The sequence below is a fragment of the Musca vetustissima genome, unplaced genomic scaffold (genome assembly GCF_032173495.1).
Source record: "Musca vetustissima isolate MV318-11 ecotype Yass unplaced genomic scaffold, APGP_CSIRO_Mvet_v1 utg15531, whole genome shotgun sequence".
Classification (NCBI taxonomy): Eukaryota; Metazoa; Arthropoda; class Insecta; order Diptera; family Muscidae; genus Musca; species Musca vetustissima.
The window spans coordinates 210,095-222,885 of NW_026882214.1; positions in this window are offsets into that span (position 1 = coordinate 210,095).

A 12,791-nucleotide genomic window follows, 5' to 3' on the forward strand; every position below is an offset into this window, starting at 1 on the left:
CTTATTTCTGCACATTTAATTATACCAGCTCTATGCAGGTAACTGTTCAACAAATCCCTTTAGCGTTTGCATAATCGGTAGCATTGACTCCAAGTCTATCTAATATGTATTCTTTTACATCAGAACATTTTAGGATTTTAGCTAAACTTCAAAGAGCTCTCTGTACAAAATTGACAATTTTCCACTTCACTTGTTTAAGTGACAAAAATAAATCGCTATTCACTTTTTTTATAAATTGTGTAATCCGTTCTTTGAAACCTATTGAATGAGAAAAATCTATGAATGAACATTCATTAAATGCGGTAAAACCATAAATGTATGTTGTTCATAAAAATATGAACATGATATTTGGTTGTATTAGTTTAGGATGTTTTAGACATTTACATATGTCATGAATAGTAGATAAACAGTCCTAAAATCTATTTGTGTGTGCATGTATGCACATAAGGGATGATAACACTCCACGCTGCTGAAGACGCATAGCTAATAAAGGATATCTCCATAAACATGCGCTCAGCGGGTGAGTAAATAGAGATCACTTCAGTGTGGTTTTATGAGTGGGTGAGCTGAAGAATTAATACCCGCTAGTTCGACAAAACATCAATTGACGGGTTTTCTATAGTAATTTCGTCGATTACTTCCTCCACTACTTACTTATGTATCCACTAGTATAATACGAATGATACTATTGATACTATTCATAGCATACACCATTAATGATTTTGATTTAAGGGTATGTACTTATTTCAGTATCCCAAAGTAAATGAACGGTTCGTCGATTGTATCAACTGCGCCTTACCATGGGATACTTAAGTAAGTTCACATATTCTTTTGTTTCTCTTTGTTCGATTCCGTTATTTTCTGAAATTTGCGTGATGCAAAAAAATATTGATGGTTGAAAATTTTCATTATTTGTCTGGCAAATGAAAAGAAAGGTTATAAATTGTGTGTGTTCCTAGTGAAATTTAAGTATTTTGTGTGATTAAAGGTGAGGTAATTACCTTAAAAAAATAAATAAAACACGTGACTTAAACACCATATTTTGATAGTAAGTATTTCTTTAAATTTGTATTTAATGAATTATTTCTAATTATAAGTGATTCTAATTTCAGACATACCTATTTCAAACTCTAGCATGAGTGAGGCTATACAAAAATTGATGACGTCAAAAAAGACACGAACTGCTTATAAAAATAATTTAACGTTCTTTAAGGTAAATTTTTATAGAGAAATTTTGCAACTTCTAAATTTTTCCATTTTCAGCCACAAGGTCCAAAACTACTAATACTGGTCCTAGATGAGCATTTCCGAAAAACAAGACAATTATTATCTGAATATGATCTAATTTTTATTTGGACCGAAGTAAGTGCTTCATTTAATTCATTAAATATAAAATTATTTATTATTACACAAATAAAAATTAGATCATATTCAGATAATAATTGTCTTGTTTTTCGGAAATGCTCATCTAGGACCAGTATTAGTAGTTTTGGACCTTGTGGCTGAAAATGGAAAAATTTAGAAGTTGCAAAATTTCTCTATAAAAATTTACCTTAAAGAACGTTAAATTATTTTTATAAGCAGTTCGTGTCTTTTTTGACGTCATCAATTTTTGTATAGCCTCACTCATGCTAGAGTTTGAAATAGGTATGTCTGAAATTAGAATCACTTATAATTAGAAATAATTCATTAAATACAAATTTAAAGAAATACTTACTATCAAAATATGGTGTTTAAGTCACGTGTTTTATTTATTTTTTTAAGGTAATTACCTCACCTTTAAACACACAAAATACTTAAATTTCACTAGGAACACACACAATTTATAACTTTTCTTTTCATTTGCCAGACAAATAATGAAAATTTTCAACCATCAATATTTTTTTGCATCACGCAAATTTCAGAAAATAACGGAATCGAACAAAGAGAAACAAAAGAATATGTGAACTTACTTAAGTATCCCATGGTAAGGCGCAGTTGATACAATCGACGAACCGTTCATTTACTTTGGGATACTGAAATAAGTACATACCCTTAAATCAAAATCATTAATGGTGTATGCTATGAATAGTATCAATAGTATCATTCGTATTATACTAGTGGATACATAAGTAAGTATTGGAGGAAGTAATCGACGAAATTACTATAGAAAACCCGTCAATTGATGTTTTGTCGAACTAGCGGGAGTGTCAATATGAATTTGAAAAATTATGTTTTTAAAAATCACCCAACAGGAAAATGGGAACGCATACAATTTGTAATTGTTCTTTATTAAATGTGCTCCCGTATTCAATTTAGTCAATCTGCCTGCTGGGAAAGTTTGAGGAAGCAAATCTTTCTTCAAGGAATAATTCGTTATTCCTAGCATTTTCATATGTGTTACACATATATATGGCAATGGCTCAATTATAGGAACGATGTGGAAGCGATGGAAATATAATTTTGATAGATTTTCATTCATGTTTTTCAATTTTTATTTTGAGGATTCGAAAATATTTCATTTTCAAAATAAAAATAATTTGATGATAATTTGTTTGTTTGTTTACATTTTCTGTCAAATGAGTTGACACTAGTAGAACTTACAACAACAAATTTCCATGTGGTTGTTGTATCGTTTTTTGTACAACAACACTTGCTGTTACCTTTTATTATTATACCATGGGAACAATGTTATCTCTTATGTGTATTAGGCTAAGTTATATTAGGTTAGGTAGTTCTTAAGGAATAATATTAAATAATAAAATTAGAATTGAAATGACATTCGACATTAAAAGTCCTCTTTACTTTCCTTTCTCCCGCTCCTCTACGTTTGGTCCTTCGAGCTGGATTCAAATATTTCGATATAGTTGATCCTTCAAGAGAAACTAAAAAAGAACCAGCGGTAAAAATAAGAATATTTAAATTGTTCAAAAAAAAACTTGTTATTAAAGACCCATGCGGCAAATTAAAAAAGACCCTAGCGGCAAAAATAAAGACCTAAGAGGCAAAATTAAAAAAGACACCAGCGGCAAAAATAAAGACCCAAGAGGCAAAATAAAGACCCAAGAGGCAAAGTAAAGACCCCAGCGGCAAATTTAAAGACCCAAGAGGCAAAATTAAAAAAGACCCCAGAGGCAAATTAAAGACCCAAGAGGCAAATTAAAAAAGACCCGAGAGGCAAAACTAAGAAAATAAAAAAAATAATATTTGTAGAAAAGACCCTTTGGGCAACATAAAATAAAAAAATATAATAATATTATTGGAAAAGACCCTTTGGGCAAAAAACGAAGAGTGTCGCATAAAGAAGGATGGCAATGCAACAACAAATGAAGCAACAAGAAAGAGCACTCATATCCCGATTCAGGAAAAAGGCGTCCAAACTCGCCGATGCCCTTGAAAGTGAATTCTTTGGAAAACCTAGAAAGGTTTTGGAGTATTGGAAGGTATCGTGGGAGAGACAGAGGGATGTCTTAGAGAAACTATATTTCGAACTCCCAACCGTGCATTTAATGGAAGAGGTAGAGGAGGAATTTGAAGAAGTTGATGCCAAGTTTGACACCAAAATCCTGGAGTTAGTAAGCATTATAGGTATAGTAATAGAATTCGAATGGCTGAATGACTACGGGCACTTCATGGGCAACATAAAATAAAAAAATATAATAATATTATTGGAAAAGACCCTTTGGGCAAAAAACGAAGAGTGTCGCATAAAGAAGGATGGCAATGCAGCAACAAATGAAGCAACAAGAAAGAGCACTCATATCCCGATTCAGGAAAAAGGCGTCCAAACTCGCCGATGCCCTTGAAAGTGAATTCTTTGGAAAACCTAGAAAGGTTTTGGAGTATTGGAAGGTATCGTGGGAGAGACAGAGGGATGTCTTAGAGAAACTATATTTCGAACTCCCAACCGTGCATTTAATGGAAGAGGTAGAGGAGGAATTTGAAGAAGTTGATGCCAAGTTTGACACCAAAATCCTGGAGTTAGTAAGCATTATAGGTATAGTAATAGAATTCGAATGGCTGAATGACTACGGGCACTTCATGGGCAACATAAAATAAAAATATATAATAATATTATTGGAAAAGACCCTTTGGGCAAAAAACGAAGAGTGTCGCATAAAGAAGGATGGCAATGCAGCAACAAATGAAGCAACAAGAAAGAGCACTCATATCCCGATTCAGGAAAAAGGCGTCCAAACTCGCCGATGCCCTTGAAAGTGAATTCTTTGGAAAACCTAGAAAGGTTTTGGAGTATTGGAAGGTATCGTGGGAGAGAAAGAGGGATGTCTTAGAGAAACTATATTTCGAACTCCCAACCGTGCATTTAATGGAAGAGGTAGAGGAGGAATTTGAAAAAGTTGATGCCAAGTTTGACACCAAAATCCTGGAGTTAGTAAGCATTATAGGTATAGTAATAGAATTCGAATGGCTGAATGACTACGGGCACTTCATCCCGCCGGAAGCTCCTCACATTGGAGGAATAGGAAAAGCGGCAAGTAATGAAATTAGAATTTCGAAGGACAATAATCAACAGCAGCAGCCACTACAGGAGCTTGTTTCCACGACAAAAGGGTCTACGATCCAAGACGACCCAAAAGCAATAGGGCTGCTACAACAACAACAGGAGGTTGTTTCCACGACAGAGAGGTTTACGATCCGTAGCGATCTGAAGTGCACTCGATCGTCATTATCACAGCCTCCAGAAAATGGTTTCAAAGGTCTTAATGGACGACCCAAAAGCAATAGGGCTGCTACAACAACAACAGGAGGTTGTTTCCACGACAGAGAGGTTTACGATCCGTAGCGATCTGAAGTGCACTCGAGCGTCATTATCACAGCCTCCAGAAAATGGTTTCAAAGGTCTTGGCCGACAAAATGGAAAATGTGAAGCATGAAAACAAGCATGGAGCATCATACACAAACATCACAAACGAAAAAGAAAAATTCAAACAATTTAGGAGCTTCCAAAAATAAATGCAAGCCATGCAGGAACAAATTCATCAATTTCAAAAAATACTAAAAGAGAAAAGGCTACAGGAACATTACGAAATGAATGTACTTTTGATGTATCGCAAACAAGTTCATGTGAGTATTCCATGTCACAGTTCAAAGAGGACGAACCGGCATTTGTGGCCAAAGAAGAGGAACAATATGCATCAGAGGAACAAAACTATGATGATGACAATAATGAGGATGACGAAGATGATGAAGATATGTCATTGACAGCACGTAAATCCAAACAACACCACCACCAACATCATCAAGAAAACAATGACGAGGAACAAAACTATGATGATGACAATAATGAAGATGATGAAGATATGCCATTGGCAGCACGTAAATCCAAACAACACCACCACCAACATCATCAAGAAAACAACGACGAGCATGAAGAAGATGACGGAGAAGAAATACCGCTAGCCAAACGTAAAATCAGAGCCAAATAAGATAATGAAGAAGGTGAACGCAGTGCGATTCTGGAACGTGAGAAAGACTTACGAGAACGTGAATATCTTGGACGACGCGGAGAAATGAGCCCATCGGAATATCCCATTTCCAGCGTTAGTCGCATGCGTGCCGATCCCCCAGACATTTATGCCGAAGATGAGGTTTCTCCCGATCAGGTGAATATAATATAGGCTACCATTACAGGTCTTGGAAACATGCAAACGGTACCTGCAGATATATGGGATAAGTACTCCTAAAATCAATTTGTGTGTGCATGTGTGCACATAAGGGATGATAACACTCCACGCTGCTGAAGACGCATAGCTAATAAAGGATATCTCCATAAACATGCGCTCAGCGGGTGAGTAAATAGAGATCACTTCAGTGTGAAGAAGGTGAACGCAGTGCGATTCTGGAACGTGAGAAAGACTTACGAGAACGTGAATATCTTGGACGACGCGGAGAAATGAGCCCATCGGAATATCCCATTTCCAGCGTTAGTCGCATGCGTGCCGATCCCCCAGACATTTATGCCGAAGATGAGGTTTCTCCCGATCAGGTGAATATAATATAGGCTACCATTACAGGTCTTGGAAACATGCAAACGGTACCTGCAGATATATGGGATAAGTACTCCTAAAATCAATTTGTGTGTGCATGTGTGCACATAAGGGATGATAACACTCCACGCTGCTGAAGACGCATAGCTAATAAAGGATATCTCCATAAACATGCGCTCAGCGGGTGAGTAAATAGAGATCACTTCAGTGTGGTTTTATGAGTGGGTGAGCTGAAGAATTAATAGCAGCCCACACACAAAGGTATTGGTGTGCTCATTTGGTAATGCAAACAAATGAGCACACTTATCTATAGGAACAATGTTATCCCTTATGTGTATTAGGCTAAGTTATATTAGGTTAGCTAGTTCTTAAGGAATAATATTAAATAATAAAATTAGAATTGAAATGACATTCGACCTTAAAAGTCCTCTGTACTTTCCTTTCTCCCGGTCCTCTACATAGGTAATATCGTGTATATATGAATGTTACACCAATGATATTTTTCAGGGTTCATAAAGTAGACCCTTTACCTCCGGTATTTGAGAAGACTCCTACAACCGATTTCGTAGTAATTTCAATTTTCATTTAGAAAGACATTTGGAATAAATGTATATTCAGTGCATGAGTTTAAAATCACAGTTTGGAGCAGCGTACTTAAATATCCTCATTTTCATACTCACACCCATTTTTCTGGAACCTTAGGACAGACATTTTGAACTTGTTTTTTCTTGCTGTGATCTATTCCAAGTCATATTTGATCAATTATATCAACAAAATTCACAAATTTTTAATTTTATTTGAACAAAACTTTAAAAAAGCATCCCACACCAAATTGGCATTTTTCAAAAAATTGCCATAAATCTGAGTGTCGCAGGAAAAAATTTAGTATGATGTTCTAGACAGACACACAAAAAATAAAAAAAAAAATCAACGCTGAACTCATCTGCATTCCATACGAAACCCCTATTTTAATTGAAAGAATTTAATAAAACGGACCATACATATATTTAGCCCGAAACACCTAAATTAAAATAACTTATGGGTTATATAACTATTCCATTTAATTAAATACCAATACTATATATCAAAAAGGGACAAAATTCTATAATAATATATTCAAGAATACACACGACCATCACAATTTTATAGCTAGAAATACCATTTTTAACATTGGAAAAAATATATATTTTAAATGTACCGTTATTCCGTTTTAACTTATTAATTCGGATTATTTTATACGCACTTAAGTACCCTCAACACTCTACTTTAAAACTGCATTATTGTTTTAAAGTTTTCTTCAAGTTCATTTTTTTTTATTTTCTGCGGGCTAGATCGGTATTTTTCCCACCGTGTAGCGGTTTCGACACCACACAATTCCGCCGTGAATATGACTGTGTTGTCTGGCAATAATGCAAGAGCAGCAAGGGGGCATTGCATTTTCGTAAAAGTGGTGAGTGTTGAATATGTATTTACCAACCCTGAGTCGGGCTGGGAAAACGCAATCGGTCAAGTCAGGATTATAGCGAATCCTAAGAATTGTTGGGATAACTTGTCTTAGGAATGTTGAGGAAGATTGCCACATAATCCTATGTTTAGCTCATTGTTTTGCTTTGTAGACATTAGTTAGGGCAAATGAAAAGCAGGGCATTTGTGATATGTGAGGAACGACCAATGCGACATTTGCCATATTGTCTGCGAAATCATTTATAACAGGATGGTATCCAAAAAATTATAACTTCACAGTGTTCTGGGATTTGCATTGTATCATTGAAAATACCTCTTTATTTTTTTGTAGAGCTTTGACTACGCTCAGATTGTGTACGCAAATTAATGTCTTCACTTTTTGTTTGGCGAAATCAATAGTGGTTTTGACACCACACAATTCCGCCGTGAATATGGCTGTGTTGTCTGGCAATATGCCTGTATTGGTTTTGGATGGTTACTTACTTAGCTGGGTTGTTACAGAACGGTTGTTCCATAAGCCGAGCTTAAAAAAGATTTCCAAGCGCGTCGGTCTTGTACGCAAGTCCACCAATTTGGAAGACCACGTTCCAATATGTTGCTTTCTACTTGGTCTTTCCATCTAATTCGTGGCCTTCCCCTTCTACGGGAACCATCAGTAGGCTCATTTTTATATGCCTTTTGAGCTGGGGCATCTTCGTTCATCCGCACAACATGGCCTAGCCACCGTAGTCGCTGCAGCTCAATACGACTGACTATGTCGATGTCCGCGTATAAATTGTAGAGCTCGTGGTTCATTCGACGCCGATTTTCACCGTCGACGCAGATCGGCCCGTAGATCTTTCGGAGAATTTTTCTCTCAAACACCCCAAGCGCTGCCTCATCTGCTTGCGCAAGTACCCATGCTTCTGATCCATATAATAGCACGGGTAGTATCAGCGTCCTGTAAAGTGTGAGTTTGGTCTGGCGAGAGGTGGCTTTGTTTCTAAACTGCTTACTTAGACCATAGTAGCATCTGTTGGCCATCACAATCCTTCTCCGAATTTCAAAACTGATATTATTCGTTTTATTTATGGCGGTACCAAGGTATATAAAATCTTTAACTACCTCGAAGCTGTAGTTCTCAAGTTCCACAGTTGGTCCGAGTCTACTGGACGTCTTGCGCGTTGATACCATCAGCTTGGTCTTCTCGCCGTTTACTGCCAGACCCACTTTGGCAGACTCCTTTTCAATTTGTTCAAAGGTGGCTGTTACCGCTCGCAATGTTCCGCTCGCAATGTTCGACCCATTATATCGATGTCATCGGCGTAGGCCAGTAACTGATGTTGTTTGGTGTACAGAGTGCCATTTCTGCGTCTAGTATGACCTTTTCCAGTAGGATGTTAAAAAGATCACACGACAAACTGTCACCGTGTCTGAATCCTCGTTCGGTATTGAAAGGCTCCGATAGGTCCTTTCCTACTTTAACGGCTGACCGTGTGCCACTTAAAGTTATCCTGCATAGCCGTATTAATTTTGCAGGAATGCCGAACGCAGACATGGCTTTAAACACCTCTGAACGGATAGGGCTGTCGAATGCGGCTTTATAGTCGACAAATAGGTGGTATGTGTCGATTTGTTTTTCGTGGGTCTTTTCCAGGATTTGGCGCAGAGTGAAAATCTGGTCAATGGTGGATTTGCCAGGTCTGAAGCCGCATTGGTATGGTCCGATGATGTCATTGACCATTGGCTTCAATCGTTCACACAGCACACTGGATAGCACTTTATATGCGATGGGAAGGAGACTTATTCCTCTATAGTTGGCACATATCGTCTTGTCTCATTTTTTGTGCACGGGACACGGGATCGGCGTAGGCGAGTAACTGATGTTGTTTGGTGTACAGAGTGCCATTTCTGCGTCTCGTATGACCTTTTCCAGTAGGATGTTAAAAAGATCACACGACAAACTGTCACCGTGTCTGAATCCTCGTTCGGTATTGAAGGGCTCCGATAGGTCCTTTCCTACTTTAACGGCTGACCGTGTGCCACTTAAAGTTATCCTGCATAGCCGTATTAATTTTGCAGGAATGCCGAACGCAGATATGGATTTAAACACCTCTGAACGGATAGGGCTGTCGAATGCGGCTTTATAGTCGACAAATAGGTGGTATGTGTCGATTTGTTTTTCGTGGGTCTTTTCCAGGATTTGGCGCAGAGTGAAAATCTGGTCAATGGTGGATTTGCCATTTGTCTGAAGCCGCATTGGTATGGTCCGATGATGTCATTGACCATTGGCTTCAATCGTTCACACAGCACACTGGATAGCACTTTATATGCGATGGGAAGGAGACTTATTCCTCTATAGTTGGCACATATCGTCTTGTCTCATTTTTTGTGCACGGGACACAGGATCGGCGTAGGCGAGTAACTGATGTTGTTTGGTGTACAGAGTGCCATTTCTGCGTCTCGTATGACCTTTTCCAGTAGGATGTTAAAAAGATCACACGACAAACTGTCACCGTGTCTGAATCCCCGTTCGGTATTGAAGGGATCCGATAGGTCCTTTCCTACTTTAACGGCTGACCGTGTGCCACTTAAAGTTATCCTGCATAGCCGTATTAATTTTGCAGGAATTCCGAACGCAGACATGGCTTTGAACACCTCTGAACGGATAGGGCTGTCGAATGCGGCTTTATAGTCGACAAATAGGTGGTATGTGTCGATTTGTTTTTCGTGGGTCTTTTCCAGGATTTGGCGCAGAGTGAAAATCTGGTCAATGGTGGATTTGCCAGGTCTGAAGCCGCATTGGTATGGTCCGATGATGTCATTGACCATTGGCTTCAATCGTTCACACAGCACACTGGATAGCACTTTATATGCGATGGGAAGGAGACTTATTCCTCTATAGTTGGCACATATCGTCTTGTCTCATTTTTTGTGCACGGGACACAGGATGCTGAGGTTCTAATCATTGGGCATGCATTCATCTAGCCAAATTGTGTTAATCAGCTGGTGCATGCTCCTGACCAGCATCCGATTAATTGCTTTTATTACCTCATCTTGGCTAGGTGGTATACACTCTATACCATCATCTCTTATTGGTTCTGGGGTATCTTCTTTATCGCCACTATTTGATACTAGTAGCTTTTCGAAATGCTCCTTCCAGATCCTCAACACGCTGTCTGTATCTGTCACCAGGTTTCCTTCTTCATCTCTACAGGAGGATGTGCCTGCACCAAAGCCTTCGGTTTGGTGTTTTACTCTTTGGTAAAATTTCCGGACTTCATTCTGACTCCTGTACATCTCGATTTGCTCACGCTCACGTTTTTCTTGTTCTTTCTTCTTTTTTCTGAAAACACGTTTCTCCTCTCTCCTTTTCTCCCGATAATTCACCATCACGTTACGTGTTGCTACTGTCTGCAGGGTTGCCCTATACGCTGCGTTTTTCACATCAGTAGCATTACGACACTCCTGATCGTACCGTGGGTTTCTTGGTGGTGGTTTTTTGTACCCAATTGTTCTTTTTGCTGCAGTTTGTAGGGAGTGGTCAATTCTTTGCCATTGTGCTTCTATACTATTATCGGGACAAGAAGTGCTTTCTTCAAGCAGATGGGTAAGTTGAGCAGAGTAGGCCTCGGCTACCTGTTGTGTTTGCAGCTTCTCGACGTCGAGTTTCCGTGTTGTATTAGATCGCTGCAACATTAAGACGGGTGCGTACCTTGGCTGCCACAAGGTAATGGTCCGAATCGATATTCGCTCCTCGGATCGATCGGACGTCTAAAACACTGGATGAATGCCTTCCGTCTATCACAACATGATCAATTTGATTTCTCGTTACTAGATCAGGAGAACTCCAGGTGGCCTTGTGTATATCGAGATGCTTGAATCTGGTGATGCTAACTACCATGTTTTTTGCTGCCGCGAATGGTTATCATTGCTAAATCGGACCAATTTAGTATTTCTAAGATTGTTTACCTTTTTCATGTGGGAAGACCCCATTGCATATAATGGTGCTGTGTAACTTACATATCCTCCTCTTACCAAAATTGGGGCATTGCGTATCATTGGATGCGTTAATTTATCCAAAGATGGTGTGGAACCTTTAAGTGTATTGAGAGTATCATTGAGTTCTATAAGGTCGACTTTATCGGAGAGAAACGTGTTATTTATGTTCAGAGTATTTGGGTTATTAAGAGAAAAGGATTGTTTTTCTGCGCTAATAGAGGGATCAAAAGTCGAATCAGAACATAAAGAACTCCAAAAGGAGTCAAAAGCATTGGCAAGCATTGGTTTTGTACGGTTATCATTGTTAAATCGATTAAATTTAGGATTTCTAAGATTGTTTACCTTTTTCCATAGATGACGAACATCCATAAAAGGGTCATAGGAGATAAGAAATCTGTTCCATGAAAGTCGTTTGGCTCTTTTACATTCACGCTTGATTAAAGCGCACATTTTCCGGTAATAGAGACAATTTTCTTTGCTTCTTACTTTTCAGAATGTTCTTAAGTCATTATTAAACCATATTGGTCTAATTTTTTGTATCCAGAAAACGTATTTTTAGGGCGAACTCTTCCCAGATTTCAAATGAGGCCTATAGAGTGTTATTCCGGATTTAGAATAGTTGTAGCTCTTATTGTGGTGGTATACTTTGCAACCCGGAAGAAATAAAAGGTGTTTGTTTTGTTCCGTTTATGCATTTCTGTTATTATCTCTAGGGCATACTTATGGCAAGTAAAGCCTTGAATATTCCATTGCAGAATGTTGATGTTCGAATTCAGATCCATTTAATAACAATTAAAAGAACAACAGGTAAACTTTGTTGATGTTATATGATCACGATCATGACATTAGAATGTCATCAATATCTTCAATTTCGGCTATTCTAGAAATAATGTTGGCTGGCATACTTGGTGTATTAGAAATTTCAGGTACTGAGTTTTTGGAAGGTTACAAAAAGCTTACTGAATTTTGTTTATCGTTTTCTTTTAATGTATTTATTGTTGAGTAAGACTTGTACAATGTTTTTTCTGGATTAGGTATCCGGATCACTTTTGAACAATTTCCAAGGGTCTCGATTTGTACATCTTTGTCAAATTTGCCAGAAAATATGGGCAACTTTTATTAACTGATTGTCAATATTGCAGTTTATACAAAATATTTTTTTTAATTTTCTTATATTGAATTCCTCCAAATCTTTCACAATTGCTTTGGCTGGCATACTTGGTGTATTTGTAGAAATTTCAGGTACTGAGTTTTTGGAAGGTTACAAAAAGCTTACTGAATTTTGTTTATCGTTTTCTTTTAATTTATTTATTGTTGAGTAAGACTTGTACAATGTTTTTTCTGGATTAGGTATCCGGA